We start from the raw sequence: 18,081 nt of genomic DNA on the forward strand, positions 1-18,081 counted from the left end.
TGATCAGCTGTGGGGTGGAGTGTCTGACAAGTTCCCTGGTCGTTCCTATGCACAGTCAAGCTTAGGCATAGCGCATCAGTTCTCAATTTTCTATTCCTATTTGAATCATCTGGGAAGCTGTTCAAACTCCTGATGCCCAGAACTTTCCCCATCAAAATCTCTGGAAGGTCCTGGCTTGCAGTCTTCAATATAGGGCATAAGGAGGGGTGTGGAGTAAGTTCATCAGGCAAGGGCAGAGGGAGAGCGTCAGGAGCTGGAGACCCGCCTGGAGCCAGGTCACCAGGGAAAGGCTGGAAAGGAGGGTGGCTGGCTTGAAAAGATGGCCATTAGCACAGGTGGGGCTGGAAAGGCATGTGTCCATCATCCCTGATTGCTGAGATGACGAAGCAAAGGGAAGAAGGTGAAATCTAGCCTCAGCAGTTTCTCTCTGTGCTCCCCCAGCCCTGTGAAGCCCCGATGTTTGCGTGATTCTGTCGTGGGCTCGCAGGTGCCTGTGCTCAGCTGTCGCACTGGAAGGAACTCCGGTACACCCAGAGCAGGGCAGTCGGAGACCATATCCGGGGGGGGGTGGGTGAAGGGGCCAGGATTGTTCAGGTTGGAGGCCTGAAGGGCAGTGTGGGGACAGCGGGGTGCTGGTGCACGGCCAGGAGGGACTCAGGGTGGTGGGGGATGAGGTTGGCTGGGTAAGGTGGGGCCAGAAAGGCTCCAGGGACATTAGACATCGCAAAGCACACCCTAGCCGGCCCCGGGTCCAGAGGGCCCAGCTGCACAGCTCTCACAGCCTGGGTTCTAGGTCTATCCTTGGTTGGCATCGAGTTTTCCCATTGAGTCCCCTCCCAGGCGCTCCAGCTGGCTGCCCCAGCAGCGCCTGCAGTTTCTCATATGGTTAAGAGTTGCCCACTGGATACAATTGAAGTAGTGAAGTGTCTACATTGTGTCAAACTCTACATTGTGCAGCAATTGAGACTGATAAGAAACACTCTCAAGTTCTTCCATGGAGGTATTTACCATGGGAATCTCAGTGCAACATGGTCTGCAACCAACCACAAACCTTCACAGACTCTCTGAAATCCTCCATCCACAGAAGCAGACAAAAACCCCAGGGAGCCGGTGATGGTATTCGTAAGTTACCTTTGCTTTTGAGAGAATAGAGTTTGTAACGCACAACATGCGATTTTAATGAAATCGCCATTAAGGTCAATGTTACGACGTTTTTTAAAAAATAAAGAACGTTTTAGTCAAATTGTGGGTTGTAATTGGGTGAGTTGGCAAGCCTCAATGTGGATGGGCCAATTCAAGGAAAATGATGAAAACGATTAGTTATAGACCTGGTATTGCCCAAGAAAGCTTCCCAAATTGTTCCTAGGAATGGAAAGATGCCTCCTGACGTCCAGCGGCAACATTGTTTGGGTTATGGCATTGGGGTTATTACTAAGGGTGGATTGCAAGCTTCATCTCCTACTTGGTTCCTGAGAGGGCAGAAACAGGGCCCCAAAACACACCAACCCAAACAGCCACAAGCTGTAGGTGAGACATTACGTGACAGTAGGGGTGACAGAAGTGAGGAGACAGGCTTCATTTCATCTCCTCTGTCGAAATGGCTCTCATGGTTAGAGGTCAAACTTCAAAGAATGACCCAGAGAATAGAGAGCAGTCATGACTTCAACATCACTGTGATAAATACGTTAAAAATAGAGTAAAAGATAGACAAAATGGATGCAGAAAGGGAGCGTTTCAGTGGAGAACTGGAATCTACAAAAATCATCAAAGGGACATTCTAGAAGCACAAATAAATAAAAGGAGGTGTTTCAGAGGGTTTTAACTGAAGCTTGGATGCAGCAGTACACAGAAAAGTAAGTCTGAAGAAGGTCAATAGAAAATATTCAAAATGAATCACAGAGAGGAAAAAACAGTAAAAATGGTAAAAAAAAAAAAAAAAAAAAAGTAAGACATGTAGGAAGGACATGATCAATATCAACACAGACGTAACAGGATTCCCGGAAAAAGACAAGAGAGAGGAAGGGAGAGGGAGATAAGCAATATTTTAAGAAATAATAGCCAAATATTTTCTAAGTTGTGAAAGATAGCAAGAAAAAAAATGCAATCTGTGGAGACAGACCTGACTGTTTTGGATCTGAGATTCAGTACTTGCTGTGTGACCTCAGGCAAGTTTCAAAACCTCTCTGTGCCTTAGTTCCCCATTGTGGATAATTTAGGGACTGGGCCACAGCCTTGTGATGAGGATTAAGTGAGTGAAGGGATAGAAAGCTCAAAGCACTGTGCCGCGCACCTGCTTCAGCCTCTGTGGCTCATAGTCCCGAAGCTGCGAGATCTCAGGTGCTTCACCAGCTTCTCGGCCCCCACTTGCAGCAGCAATCACGGGCTAGACCCATCATGACATGATGTTATACAAGTTATTCTAGACTTTCCACTAGGAAAAGCTCCCTTTACCCTCAACTATTACCCTATAGACTCCGACGAATTTCAGGGTTTTGCTGTAATTGTTTTCAGTGTGTGTTATAAAAAACAAATTCCACCATGTTCACGAATGCAAAATCTATCATCTGACCCAAAGTGGGAAATAACTAGATTTCACCCTTGGCCAGCCTGTGCACAGACAGGTAGTGGGTGCTACTCCAGGTCACTCACCTCGGAGGGAGCGGAGTGCCCGCTAGTAACCTCTCTCGCTTCCTGTTTGCTGCGGGAACAATTACATTGGGCAATACTATGACACAGAGGATTGCGTCACGCCTATTTTAAAACAATTCTCCCTGTAGCATAAAACAGAAACTGAATCATTGTTTGTGGTTTGGGGGTTGTCACGTGTCTGCGGTGGTGAAAACTGAAATTCTGTCCTACCTGGGGCAGGGGCTTCTCCCCTTGATTAATTGCAAAATAAATATGCTCCCCTGCCGGGGGTCTGCTTTGCAGAGAAGGGCTCCCTGGCAAGTGTTCACACCTAGGCTTGTGGGTAAGTCACTGACAAAGTGCTTTTTAGTAAAAATATATATTTTTTTAATGTAAATGTATGGAGTAGATGAAACTAATGAGTTGTAGGTCAAAGAAAATATCGTGTCTCTTAGCATAGGCAGGAAACAATAATTTGTGATTTAAACTGTGATGTAAGGGGTCTGTGGCTTAATCAGTCAGTCAACAAGTATTGGAGAGCTGCCCAAGAGGCGGGCATCTATCTGTGACATGTAGGGGATCCGTAGGACGAGGCAGACCCTCTCTGTGCTCAGGGCCCAGAGACCAGGGAGGGAAACACAATGAGTCTGTAGGCTTGGATGGGTTGAGTGTCAAGGAAAAGCAAGATGCCACCTTCATATTTTTTCCAGGTTTACTGAGATATAACTGACGCGTAACATCGTATTAGTCCAAAGTGTATGTCAGAATGATCTGACATATGTTCATGTTGCAAAACGATCACCACAGTAAGTTAACATCAACCACTTTACATAGTTACAAATTCTTTTCTCTCTCCATGAGAACTTTTAAGTCCTACTCTCTTAGCAACTTTCAAGTATACATAACAGCATAGTAACCTCAGTCCCCAGGCTGTACGGGACGTCCCCAGGACTTATTTATCTCACAGCTACAAGTTTTTCTCTTTGACCAGCATATTGGTGCCTTAATATTTAATATTGAAATGTTGTTGCTCTGAGGTTGGTGGCTAGGAGTTCCTTTGCACATTTTTCCTTGCAGAATGTCCCACACAATAGTTCGTCACAAGGAGCAAAGAGGAGTAAAGCCATCTGGGGAGATGGTGAACAGTGAACACAGTGGGGGTTGTCAGAGGCGGGTCGTGTCTCAGGATGTGGAAGAAAACGTAAGATGCGCACAAGCCTCCCTCTCTCCTGTCTTCTCGGCTCCCGGGCGCCTTAACTGCTCCATCTCACCCAACCGTCGCCACGGTACTCTTCTTATTGCCACTTTACTGATGAAGACTGAGGTTTTGAAGGGTTGGGAACCAGCCCAGCACCACAGATGGCTAGTGGTGGGGCTGGCATCCCACCTACCACGGTCTGCCTGCAGATGCCTGGGTGTGCATGCACGCACGTGTGCACGCACACCAGTTCTAGTAAGAAGGAAAAGTGTCGTTCCCTGCATTGACCTTCTCAAGTTGACAGTTGACAGAGGATGGTCACAAACTCTCCCCCGGCCTGCAGGTGAGTTGTCTGGCTCCAGGTGACCTGGCGATCTCTGCGTCCATGTCTTCTCCCTGCTGACCCCAGAGTTCCTCCACTTACTTCCTCGCTCCCCACACTCCATGTGATGTCTACTCTCTGCCACAGGGTTGGTCCGAGGCCACCTCATCCAAAGTGGCCTCACTCAGGACTGTCCTGTAACTTAAAAAAAATTAACCTTAGTATTTTGATTTAGTTGCAGTTATAAGAAAGAACACAGAGAGATCCCATGAGGCCTTTACCTAGTTTCCTTCAGTGGTAACATCTTGCAGAACTCCAGTATGATATCACAGTGTCAACTGACATCGATACAGCCCAGATACAGGACACTCCACCCCCACAGGAACCCTCCTGCTGCTATCCGATAGACACACCCACTTTCCTTCCACTCCATCCCCTCCTTAACCTCTGACAATCGTGAACCTGTCCCCCATTTGTATAATTTTGTCATTTCAAGCATGTTATATAAACAGAATTATACAATATATAACCTCTTGGGATTGGCTTTTTCCAGGAGAATTCCCTGTCAATCCATTCAGTTTGTTGTGTCAACAGTTAGTCCTTTTCGTTGCTGCGTAGTATTCCATGGTGCAGATGGAGCACAGCTTGGTTAACTATTTGCCTGTTGAAGGACATCCGGGTTGTTTGCAGGTTTTGGCTATTCCACGTAAAACTGCTGTAACATTCGCGTGTGGGTTTTTGTGTGGGTGTAAGTTTTATTTCTCTGGGATGATGTCCAGGAGTGCAAATGCTGGGTGGAATGGTAGCTGCATCTTCAGTTTAAGAAACTGCCAGACTGTTTTCCCAAGTGGCTGTGCCTTTTACACTCCACCCCCAATGTACGAGTGATCCAGTTTATGTACATCCTCCAATTTCGTGGAGTTGCCCTATTTTTTCTGTTAGCCATTCTGACAAGTGTGTGGTACCATATAACTGTGATTTTAATTTGCGTTTCTCTGATGGCTAATGATGTTGAATTTCTGTTTATGTGCTTATTTGATATCTGTGTATCTTCTTCAGGGAAATGTCTGTTCATTCTTTTGCCCATTTTCTAACTGGATTGTTTGATTTTTTTTAACTGTTGAGTTTTGACAGCTCTTTATACAATCTAGGTACTAGTTCTTTGTTGAATATGAGGTTTACAAGCATTTTCTCCCAGTCTGTAGCTTGTCTTTTCATCTTTTTAACAGAGTCTTTCTCAGAGTCAAGGTTTTTAATTTTAATGTAGTCCAATTTATTGTTTTCATTTTATGGATCATGCTTCTGGGGTTTAAGTACTCTTTGGCTGGCCTTAGATCCCAAAGATTTTCTGCTATTTTTTTCCTAAAAGATTTACTGTTTTACATTTAAATCTGTGAGTTAATTTTTGCGTAAGATGTGAGCCTTAAGCCCAGGTTTGTTTTTTTTTTCCTGTCTATGGATGTCCAATTGCTTCAGCACCATTTGTTGAAAAAGGTCTTTCCTGCATCGAAGTGCTTTGTACCTATGTCAAAAATCAGTTTGGCATATTTGCATGGGTATAAATCCAGATTTTCCATTCTATTCCATTGATCTTTGCGTCTATCCCTTTGCCAATACCCAATAGTCCTGACTACCATAGCTATAATTAGCCTTGAAATCAGGGAGATCAATTTCCCTACTTTATTCTTCTTTCATAAAACTGTTTTAACTATTCTAATTCCTTTGCTTTCCAAAACTTTTAGACTAATATTGCTTATGTCCACAAAAAAGTCTTGCTGGGATTTTAATAGGAATGGCGTCAAGCCTGTATAGAAACCTGGGGAGAATGGGCATCTTTGCTACGTTCATTCTCCCAATGCACAAGTATGATGTCTCCATTTTTAAAGATGTTCTTTGATTTCTTCCATCAGCATTTTGTAGTTTTTATTATACAATTATTGTACATGTTTTTCTTGGGTTTATACCCAAGTGTTTACTTTTGTTTGAGCAATTATAAATGATATAGTATTTTTAACCTCATATGTTCATTGCTAGAATATACATATAAAATTTATTTTTGTATGTTTACCTTATATCCTGCAACTTTGCTGAACTCACTTATTGTTCTTGGAGTGTTTTTGTTGATTCCTTGGGATTTCCTATGAAGACAATTATGTCATTTGCAGATAGAGACAGGTTAATTTTTTCCTCTCCAATCTTTATGCCTTTTATTTCTTTCTGCCTTATCACACTGACTAGAATTTCCAGCACTGTGTTGAATAAGAGTGCTGAAAACAAACATCCTTCCATTATTCTTGATCTTAAGGGGAAAGCATTTGGTCTTTTACCATTAATTATAATGTTAGCTGTAGGTTCCTTGTGGATGTTCTTTATCAAGCTGAGCAAGTTGCCCTCTATTTCTATTTTTCTGATAGATTTTTTTATGATGATGGGTTTAAATTTTGCCAAGTGCTTTTTCTGCATCAGTTGACATGATTATGTGATTTTTCTTCTTTGGTCTATTAATATGATGAACTACACTGACTGACTTTCAAATATTGAACCAGCTTTGCATGCCTGGGATAAATCCCACTTGAACATAGTGTGTAAGTTTTAAAATGTATTACTGAATTCTATTTGTTAATATTTTGTTAAATATTTTTGCATCTACGTTTATGAGGGATATTGGTCTGTAGTTCCCTTTTTTTCACACTATGTTTGTTTGACACCCGGGTAATATTAGCCAAGTAAAATGAATTGGGAAGTATTCCCTCCTAAACCATTTGGGCCTGGGGAGTTTTTTACTTGGAGTTTTAAAATTATGAACTCAATTTCTTTAATAGTTATAGAGCTCTTCAAATAACCTATTTTGTATTTGGTGAGTTGTACTTTTTGAGGAATTGGTCCATTTCACCTAAGTTGTCAAAATTTTGTGTAGACTTGTTTGCAGTGTTCCCTTATTGTCGTTTGGATGTTTGTGGGACCTGCAATGATTATCTCCTGCTCCACCTTTAGTATTGGTCATTTGTGTCCTCTATCTTTTTTCTGTCAGTCTTGCTAGAGGTTTGTCAATTCTATTGATTATTTCTAGGAACCAGCTTTGTGTTTCATTGATTTTCTTTATTGTTCTTCTTCTTTTAATTTCACTGATTTCTGCTCTTAGGTTATTTTCTCTAGTTTTATTTAGCTCTTCTTTTTCTGCATTCCTGAGGTGGGAGTTTAGATTGTTGATTTGAGACTTCACTTCATCTCCAATTTCTATGCATTTAGTGCTATAAATTTCCCTCTCCACACTGCTGTAGCTGGGTCCCACAAATTTTGATTAGAAAATGGAACTTTTATTTTAGTTCCATTAACTGTATTTTGTATTGCCCTTAAGACTCCCTCTTTGACTCATGGATTATTTAGAAGTGTGTCGTTTGGATTCCAAGTGTTTCTTTCCTTTCTTTTACTGATTTCTAGTTTGATTCTGTTTGGATCAGAGAATACGCTTTGTACAATTTTAATTCTTTTAAATTCATCAGGTTTAAAAAGGTTTGTTTTATGGCCCAGGATGTGGTCTATCTTGGTCTACATCCCATGAACATTTGAAAAGAATGTGTATTCTCCTGTCGCTGGATCGAGTGATCTATAAATATTGATTAGATCCTGTTGGTCAGTGGTGGTGTTGAGTTCTTCTGTGTTTTTGCTGGTTTTCTGTCTAGTCGTTCTAACAATTATTAAGAGAGAGTTGTTGAAGCATCCAGCTGTAATTGTAGGGTTATCTATTTCTCCTTTTAGTTCTATCAGTTTTTGCTTCATATATTTTGCAGATTTGTTGTTTGGTTAATACACATTTAGGATTGCTGCCTTCATGGAGAATTGGCCCTTTTATCATTATATAATGTCCCTTTCCACCTCTAGTAATTTTCTTTGCCTGAATTCTACTTTATTTAGTATTAATATAGCCATCCCTGATTTCTTTTTGTCATGTTTGCATGATACATCATTTCCATCTTTTTACCTTTAGGCTGCCTATATCTTTATGTTTGAAGCGAATTTCTTGTAGACAGTGTATATTTGGGACATGTTTTCAATCCACTGGGCAAATCTCTGTTTTTTAACTGGCATAGTCCATTTACATTTAATGTAAGTATTGACAGGTTGAGCTTAAGTATGCATTTTATTTTTTTTGTTTTCTCTGTATTTTCTGTTTTTCATTTCCCTGATTTCTTTTTTCTGCCTTGCTAGGAGTTACTTGAACATTTTTTAGAATTCCATTTTGATTTATCTATAGTGTTTTTGAGTATATCTCTTTGTATAGCTTTTTTAGTGGTTTCTCTGGGTATTTTATTACACGTACATGAGTTATTGTCCTACTGGTATCATAGTTTTATAAGCTTGAGTGCATGTAGAAACTTTACCTCCCTTTGCATCTCTTCACCCCACTTTGTTTATAATATAATTGCCTTAAATATTTACTCTACATACTTTCAGAAGCACATCAGATAGTATTACAATTTTTGCTTTAATAATTAATTGTGTTTGATAAAACACAATTTGGAAAACTCAAAAGCAGAAGGAAAGTCTATTTCATTTACTCATTTTTACTTATAGTGTTCTTTCTTCCTTCCTGATATGCAAAGTGTCCTTCTACCATTTTCTTTATGTTTAGAGAACTTCCTTCAGCCATTCTTTTAGAGTATGTCTATTGATAACAAATTCTCTTAGTTTTTCTTCACCTGAGAGTTGATTTTCCCTTCGTTCCTGGATGGGGTTGGCAGATTTTTCCTTCAGCAAGAGAAAAAGTGTTGCACCAATTCTTTCTGGCCTCTATGGAAATCTGCTGTCATTTGAATCGCTTTTCCTCTTCAGGGAAGATGGCGTCTCTCTCACTGCCTTCAACATCCCTTCTTTGCCTTTCATTTTCAGAAGTTCGAATATGGTGTATCTTGTTGTAGATTTCTTTGGCTTTATCCTGTTTGGAGTTTGCTCAACTTCTTGAATCTGTAGATTTCTGTCTTTTGCCAGATTTAGGAAGTTTTTAGTCATTATTTTCTTGAGTACTTTTTCAGCCTCCCAGCCCCCTTCTGAGACTATTAGAGCTTCCTTTAGATATTTTGTGACAGTCCCACAGGTCCCTCAGGCTCTGCTCATCTTTTGTCCAGCCTGTTTTCTCTCTGTTATTCAGATTGCATAATTTCTCTTGTTCTGTTTTCCAGTTCACTGATTCTTTCCTCTCTCCCCTCCATTCTGCCGTTGAGCCCATCTGCTGAGTTTTTTATTTTGGTTATTGTACTTTTCAGTTCTAGAATTTCCATTTTATTCTTCTTTATAGCTTCTATTTCTTCGCCGAGACTTCCTATATTTTCATTTGTTTCAAGCATGTTCATAATTGCTCCCTGAAGTGTTTTTATGAAGGCTGCCTTTGAATCTTTGTTAGGTCATTGTGACATCTTTGTCATCTCAGGGTTGGCATCTACCAAGTCCTTTTTTTTAAAATCTGGATTGCATTTTCTTGGTTCTTGGATGATTTTTGATGGAAACCTGGACATTTTTGGTATTATGTTACGAGACTGTCCATCTTCTTTAAGCCTTCTGTTATAGCTGGCTTCCTCTGACAGCCCTCAGGCAGGGGAAGTGGGAGGGGCAGGCCTCATTCCTGCCAGCTGAGGGTAGAAGTCCAGGTTCCCTGTTCAGCCTTTGTTGACATCCAAGGGAGGGGCTCCTTGTTACTGCTGGGAAGGGTTGGAGTTCTGGTTCCCCACTGGGCCACTACACACACCTTGCTGGCTGGGAGAGATAGGAGACCTCATTATTGCTCCTCACATGATCTCCAAAGGCACCATGGTTTGGGGGGAGTGTAGTGCCCTTGTTACCACCGGGTGCTGGTGAAATTCCTGCCTCTACTGGAACTCCTCTGCCACCACTCCCGTGAGGAAGGGAGGGGCTCCTCATTACTGCCTATGGGGGATGCCAGCCTCTCTGTTTGGCCTTCTCTGCCGCCATTTTGACTGGGGATGAGGGTAGGTTTGGGTGCCTCATTACAACCTGGGGAGGGTGGAAATCTAGGCTCTCTGCTCATCTTTGCTGGTGTGTGTGGGAGAGGGGGCACAGTTTATTGTGTGGTGTTTGGCTGGAATATAACAGCCATTGTCTAAGTCTTTCTGTATTGCCAGGTTGCTCCTTTGGCTAGAGAGAGCATTCTTCCTTTGGGGCATTTTTGGTTCGTTTGTGCCCATCAGCATTTCCAGCTTGTTGGCTTCTTCAGTGGAAAGTCTGGGATATATGGGGCAAAAAGAAAACCCAGGGACCTCACCACAGTGACAAGAGATTTTCACATACTGAGGTATACGGGGTAACTATTTGGGTTCAAAACTGATTCCACTTGAACTAAAGAAGTCTGACCTATGCCCTATCAAACATGCGCTGTACACCTGCTTATCCATTAAAGTGAAGAATGAGCTCTCTTCAGATAAGGATGCATACTTCCCCTCCTACTACGCCCTATTGGTAACGGCCATATTAGTCCCTTTCCAGACATCAGGGTCATGTTGACCTGCTAATTTGCAACTGCTTATCTCTTTGAATCTTTGATGAATATGTATCCTGGGCGTGTTTAATACATGTTCTTTGTTCTAAATAGATATAAGACTGTACCGAAAGCCATGCTTCTCCGGAGCCCCTTCTAAAGCCTTCCCAGATTATAATCCTCACTCTGGCTCAAGTCAAACTCACCCGACCTCTCTTATCTATAGAATGGTTGGTTATTTTGCCTCCACCACAGTGTGGTGTGTGGTTCCTTGGGTCCCGAGGTCCCTGGCTAGCCTGCCTTGTCCCCTCCATCCCTCAGAGCCTCCTCCTGTTTGTTTTGTATCAAGTGCAGAGTTCGCAGTTGTGCATAGGGGGAGAAATAGAGAAAAGCGCGTCTTCTCCATCTCCCCCCTAGCCTGGCCTGTGACTTCTAACAGATTGCACTTGGGCTTCTTGTAGATCTCTCTCCCTGTTTGAAAATGATTTGGGCTATTTGCCAGCTGTGGAAAAGTAAAAAAGGAGCTCAGTGGGAGTGAGGAGCCCTGGGTCCTCGCCTGGGCGTTGTAGCCCTAGGTAGTCTCAAACATCTCCTTATTTGCATGTGGCAGGATAATTTACTGAGATAATTTCTGATTAATTTCCCTGCCCTAGCTATTTTCCCCTCCCCACCTTTAAAAAGTAGCCAAGTCTTTCTTTTTTTTTTTTTAACTTGAATTGTTTATCTCTGGCCTTGGGGACTTCTGTGTTGCAGGGCCCTTCCCAGAAGTTTCCAGGCATGCAGAAGATAATTCCCCTGATCAGACTTTTGCTTTCACAAGCCAGGGCTCAACACGGTGACTGCCGAGGGGCAGGGGAGGGGAGGCAATGGAGAGCTGGGGCTCTGCAGGGGAGAGGCAAGAGGCTCAGGAACAATTTCCCAGGTCTGGGGAGGGGACAGGAGGGGCTTACAGATCCCAGGAGGGCTCAGGTGTCTACGGGAGGTAAGAGGACTTCTTCTGGGGTTTCCAGGGTGCTGAGAACGTTCCACCTGAGCCGTGGCCTTGGTGCCACGGAGAGTCGATCTGGGCCCAGCTGACACAGCCGAGAGGCACTGCCTTGCACGGCCCAGAGGCAGATGGTCTGACTGATAGAAAGAACACCTGGGGCTAGGGCGGTGTTCCAGTAACGGCACCTGCCCTCCTCCCCTGCAGGGGCACTCTGAGCGTTACACGGGTAATACTCATTACGGCACTTTCCAGACCATTAGAGGTTGTTCAAACACAACTCATGCTTTATGTCAAGTACCCACTCTGGCTGGATGCCATGCTAAGAGTGATGTTGGAGGCAAAGAAATATAAGAGAGACACTGGAATTTATGATCTCTTTGGGGAGATAAGGCATGACCAGGGTGAATAGGGGCTAAGGCAATAAAGGGGTCCAGGGTTGACCTATAAACTATTTGCAAGGATTTTCCTATAAACTAGCTTTAGGCCCCTGACTTTTAACAACCTTGTCAGACTCTCCTAATCAGGACTTTTTAGGCTGCAAGTGACCGAAACCTAATTCATACTGGTTCGAGGTCAGAGGGAGAGTACTGGGTCTCATAATAGGGAATAAATACTAAAGATGACCAACATTTATTTCTAAGACAGACACTAGGAGCCAGACGTGATTTTTAGAAATGGATTTGTTTAATCCTCACAACAATCCTGAGATGGCCACAACTGCCACCCGCTTTAGAACTGAGGTCATGAAAGCACTGAGAGGGATGAACGTGTTCAGGGAGCCGGCCACCAGGCTCTAGGGCCCAGCGCCCACCACCATGCCGCCCAGCCTCTTGGAAAGGGCTCTGTCACTTTCTCCATCTCTCAGCTCTGCCTCCCTGGGAGCATCCACTTCATTCTCAGCTAGACACTCTCCTTAGGCAAGAAAGACGGCCACTGTACATAGCTATCAACCCCCAAAGGGAAAGAAACCATCTCCTTGTCAGGGCACACGCAAGTCCCGAGGAGAACTCTAAGCGCCCCATTGGGTTCGTAAATGCTTTCCAGAGCAACTGCAGTGGCCAAGGGATGGGATGTTCTGATTGGCTCCAGGTGGAGGTTGTGCTCTAGGATTGATGACATGGAGTCAGGGAGGGGATCGCCTCAGTGGAAAAGTGGGGTGCACAGTGGCCCACAGACTACCAATAATTTCCCAGCTGGGACCTTCGATGGGGTGATGGAAGGTTTTTACTTATGTGTGGGAAGGAGGCCTCTAGCAAGTTTCCAAGGTCTGTCTCTGAGACTTGTGTCCTAAGCTTCAGTTTTGAAGGTCATCTCATTGCCAGATGTTACTTCCTCTTTCTTCATTTGTAGAAATTGTTTTCCAGGTCTTTCGCACCACTCTTTGTTCCATGCTAATGAAAGAAAACAGAACCAATCTGTTTGCAATACTTAACTGGCCTCTTCCTAAGTTAGTTTATGAAATACTTACACGCACTTTTCTTTCTCTGAAAAATGTCCCCATTAATCTGGTCTTTCCATCTCAGCCTTCTGGGCACCTTCTCTCTCCCCTCCTCCTCCCTGCACGCACTCCCAGCTCGTGGCCCCTCCTCCGCCCCCACCTCCTGGCAGGCTGGGAGGAGGGGCTCCTCTCTGGAGCTGGGTGGCTCCCAGAGGAGCAAATGGGGTTGGGGGGACATCTGGGCACTGGAGACAGAACACTGCGGGAAATAGGAGGGCCAGCAAAATAGGAAGCAAGTGAACCATGGAGATGAAAACAATGTCTCTTGAAAGTGGACCAACTTACAGAGAGTTCCTATGGGGTGTGCCCACCCAGACTGGGCTGTCACCTCCCTGACGCACTTTGTCCCAGTGTCTGCTCCCCTTTCCCATCCTTTCCCATCACGGCTACAGTGTGGTTTTCCTCTGCAACTATTTTTACCTCTTAAGGTTCTTTCTTTCTTTCTCTCCTTCCCTTCCTCTCTCCCTTCTGCCTCCTCTCTTTTTCTCATTCTCTCTCTCTCACCCTCATTCTCATTCTCTCTCTCTTCCTTTTTTAAAGTGGAGGCAATGGCTCTTATGTGAACAGATGTAGAAAAGGCCAGTGGCCCTTAATTCTCGGCTAACACACTGTGGAAGCTCAGGGAAGCCACCAAGGCAGGCCGAGACCAGATGCTGGTCTCCACCCGGCCCAGGGCAAGTTTCCGACACGCATGCCTCCAGTAATGAGCACGTGTTGTGTTGTCACAGGCCTGGGGGACAACAGGGAAGGACCCACCTCTGCCTTCCCTGCCTCCCAGGAGCCCCCATGGCGTCTCCCCCCACTGTCAGTCAGGAGAAGGGACAAGTCTCTTTTTCCTATTGGCTGTGGCAGCACCATATTCCGCTTTTATTTGGGTGAAAATGTCTACCTTCAGAGTCAGAGCTTTGGCTTGTCAAAAGCAAGCAAGCAAACACTGCCCTCCACCATCGCCTCCCAAGTCGAGTTTGATTGAGGCTTTGGGGAAAGAAATCCCATAAACCCTCATGTTGCCATGCACAGTGGTCAATGTGTGGGAGGGGAGCTGGGGAGAGGGGGCAGGGGGACCAGGCTCCTTTAGTTTTTTGCCTTCTTCCATGAAATGGTGATGTGTCAAATGAGGGAGAGGTTCCCCTGATGGAACGTGGCACGCAGGGCAGGCACTTGTCCACACTGGGGGCTTCGTGCATGCAGGAAATGGCCTGGGTCAGGGAGCCAGAGGGACCCAGAGTGGGGCCTCAGCTCATCGATTTAATGAGCTTGGACAAAATCTTTTTCCAGACAATGTTCCCAGGGCTGGGATCTATCAGTGGACAGTCATTCTTGCCCATGGGGAGCTTACATTCCAGAGGGGAGTGGAGGACACTCAACAATAAATTGATTATGTGATGCACAGACTACAAGTGGGCACAGCACTGGGGATGCGGTGGTTTGAGAGGGATGCAACTGCAGATATCAAGTACCTAGGGTGGGACACCTGCAGGGTTGACTCCAAAATGGCAGGACTGTGGAGGACCAGGACGCCCACATGTTGCCGGTTTGCCTCTGGACGGCTCTCCCTGAAACTACATAGCAAGAATCCTCTAGCTTAGACCAAGAATTATCTCTAAAATATATTAAGCTCATGGAACAAGTTAAGAACATACCTGATCTAGAGAAGAGCTTCAGCTTTCCAGTCTCTTCCCATTATTGTCGGACTATACCTGGGTTTTGTCCATTTTGTCCACCGTGTGTGTTCCCAGCATTGGGATAAGTTCCTGGCACGGCAGCCCGTCTCTGAGCATCTGCTGAACACGCGGCTGAAATCCCAGGTTGTGGAAAACAAAGTTCCAGTTGGAGTAGCTCTGTAGTTGAGCAGAATAAAGTCAGCCAAGTGGGGTCCACTTAGGCTAATTAAGAGCTGGCCACTCTGTAATCAAAGCAGGCTCAAGGTCAAATTGTTGAGAGCCAAACCACCAAAATGTGAAGAAGATTGTATTAATAAAGAATACATTTATCAGAGTTCCTCCTAGACAACTGAGAAGCCATGGGATGTCCTCAAAGGTCTCTCTGGAGGGCTCCAGACCTTTGTTAGGGACCTCCAGGGGTGGGGCAATCCAAAATGCCAAGCCAGCCCCCTCCCTTGTGGCTGGCTCCCCCAAAGAATTTACCTGGGTCAGTCCACAGGCCTCCCACAAGCCCTCCTAGACATCTGACATACCTGTAACCCCTCACCGGGGACCCCAAGCTTCACAAGGTACACCGAGAAAACAGAACTCATGCAGACAAAAGTGAGAAGGAAGGAGCATCTTCTATGAAGCAATATCGGAGGGACCAGGGACGTTCGGTTCAGAGAAGTGAAGGCCTGGAGAGAAATATGGCACCATGATTAAATAGCTCAAGGCCTATCATGAGGAGGAGGCGCTGACTCTATGTGACTGTGGAACAGAGAGCACTCAAGGTGACAGGGCATCCGATTAGGCACAGGGACCGCTTGCTAGCAATGACAGCTACTTAATACTGGAGTGGCTGTCTGTTAAGATGCCTCCCCACCAGAAACCCCCAAGTCCAGCCTAGCCCCCGATCAGTGATGTCATGGCAGAAATCCCTGTTGGGGTTGGGGTCTGGACAGCGCTGTGATGAGCTCTTGTGTTTGCCTGCTTGGCAACCACACTTGTGTTCAGAGTGCCCCAAAATGGCCTTGGCAAAGCATCCAGGGTTCCATTGGGGCTGACCTCCCCTTTGGCCTATTTGGCCCATGTGATTGAAGCTTGGCCCATCGGTGTTTGGCAGCCCCCTGGGCACAGAGGCGGGCTGATAAGATAGAAGCTTGGGGCTGCAGAGACAGCCTAGCTGAGGGGGAGGCCAGCAGATGGAAAGCAGAGGCACGGAGAGAGCTAGAGACCAAAGGCTGGGGACACAGTGTGGCTGCTTGCCCTGGAAGGCCTGAAACCAGCACACCTCCAACCTTTCTGTTTCCTAAGACGATGCATTCCCTTTAGCTTGAGCCAGTTGGAGTTGGATTTCTGTCACTCACAACCACAAGCCCTGATATTAACATCATGGATCTAACCAACTATACCATTTGCTTATTCCTCATTTGGCACAAGAGGGATAACACGAGTTAGGATTAGAATTAGAGTGTTTGCTATGTGCCATGCACGGTGGAAAGTGCCGGAAATGCACTAATTCTCACGTGGCTGAGATTATTATTACCCCAAAGTACAAATACATGAGTGAGGACTTTTTCGGTAGCCTGTAACAGAAAAGCCAGCAGCTCAAGCCACACCAACAGGGACCCACTCTATCATTGTCTTCCCTCTCTGGCTTCCTCCTCAGGTTCCACACACTGTCCCCTTGGCCATTCCCAGGAGCCTTACACCTCCAGTTCCTGACCCACCACTGCTACAAATCACATGGCACAGAACTAGGGGGCAGGGGTGATGTCCAGAAGGGAATTCTGGACACATTCCTGGGGGTGAGGACAATGGTCACTGGACAGAGAACAGATGCCAGCACCATGGGACCACAATGTCAGTCATGTCACCAGCCCTGGCCACACAGCTGGGCAGTGTCAAGCTGGATTCTCAAGGAGAATCCCTCCCAGCTGTGTTCTGTGTCTTCCTCTCCTGCTTTAGGTCCTGTCTGCCCATGGAGCAAGTGGGGGGCTGCAGGGCGGGCCACCAGCCCTGGGCCCCAGAGATGAGGCACCTTTGCCTCTGTCTTCTGGCCTAAACTCTCCCCAGGAGGTTTGTGGATTTGAATCCTCTTTCCAGAACATTCGGGCTTTGCCGGCCTCCCTCTTCAGTACATTTAAGGCACCACACAGCCTCCTGGGCCCAGCACGCAGAAAGTGGCACCTGGAAATACAGCCGTCAGATTGCCTAGGTCACGGCCAAGGATAGAAGAGAGGTCAACATCGATTCTTCAAGTGAAATTCTTCAGACACAAGCACGGCCCTCTCTGCCTTGAACTCATGCATCACACCCCCTTCCCTTCCTTCGTTTTGAGGGGAGAATTTGGCTACGGTCATCAGACCTGTGGGTGTGAGGTCCACCTGCCCGGCATGAAAAGTTGTGTCTCCTGTCAAGGTGAGGAGAGAGACAGGGGCTTCCCTTATTCATGGTATGGTGGAGAGGGCTGACCTAGGTGTGCTGGAGGTGAGAAGAATTGCATTCCTGTGTGCCGTTCCAACATGCAAACTACCCAGCCTCTGAGACTGGGAGTAAAGAATGTCTTGTCACCATGGTTACCAGGAAATGGTCCCACTTATGTATAATAAGGGCTCTAGCAGACGCCAGGCCATCTGATATTCCAGTCTGGGACCAAATGAGAGGGTGCCTGGAGTGTCATTCCTTACGTAGCTACACGAACATAGCTCTGGGCCAGGCACTGGAAACATTACCTCTGCAAAAACAAGTGTTTTCTTTTTTCGTTAGGGTGGGGGTTGGGGGCGGGGGGAGGACAGAGCCGGAGCGTCTTCACCTAGCGCCCCTTTGTCACCCAACGTTGAGCTCTGCCCCTAGCCACAGCAACGTTGCATGTCTGAGTGCCTGCGTTGTCTCAGTGTGGGGGTCACCCAAGATACGGAGCTCTAGTGTGTGTGAGGGGCATTGGAAGGACCGTCTCTTCTTTAGTCCTCACGCTCCTACGCTTCACGAGGTGCCCAACAACGAAAATGAAAACAACAAAAGAGAAGACCTCCTGCCCCTCCACCCTCCTTCCCCTGATGCCCCCTCTGGCCCCATCTGACAGCCACACAGGCTTGGAGGTGGCCTGCTCCCTGACCATGGACCCCTCTGTCTATCGGGTGCCCATGGCTGCTGGCCCAGCCCCCGCGAGTTTCTGGACTCGGGGTCTCAGGGGCTGGAGAGGGGCGCAGGCGGCTGGGGAGCAGGAACGCCCGAGGCCGGCCGGCCGCCCTCAGCAGGAGCAAAACAAGAGCACGCGCACCTGCTGGCCACGCCCCCCGTGCACCGGC

At 46.0% G+C, this 18,081-nt stretch overlaps 1 long non-coding RNA gene across 2 annotated transcripts; it reads right to left on the minus strand.

Annotated features, from left to right (window-relative positions):
- Positions 1-12,288: 12,288 nt before the first annotated feature.
- Positions 12,289-18,050, minus strand: LOC139079945 (uncharacterized). Of its 2 annotated transcripts, XR_011533995.1 has the most exons (5): positions 17,506-18,039; positions 15,322-15,465; positions 14,768-14,965; positions 14,585-14,686; positions 12,289-13,017 (listed from the first exon to the last, which is right to left on the minus strand). It is a non-coding gene; the product is annotated as an uncharacterized lncRNA (long non-coding RNA). The 2 variants fall into 2 exon arrangements; XR_011533996.1 differs by lacking the exon at positions 14,585-14,686 and having other exon boundaries at positions 17,506-18,050.
- Positions 18,051-18,081: the final 31 nt, after the last annotated feature.

Source organism: Equus przewalskii, chromosome 27 (assembly GCF_037783145.1).
Source record: "Equus przewalskii isolate Varuska chromosome 27, EquPr2, whole genome shotgun sequence".
NCBI lineage: Eukaryota > Metazoa > Chordata > Mammalia > Perissodactyla > Equidae > Equus > Equus przewalskii.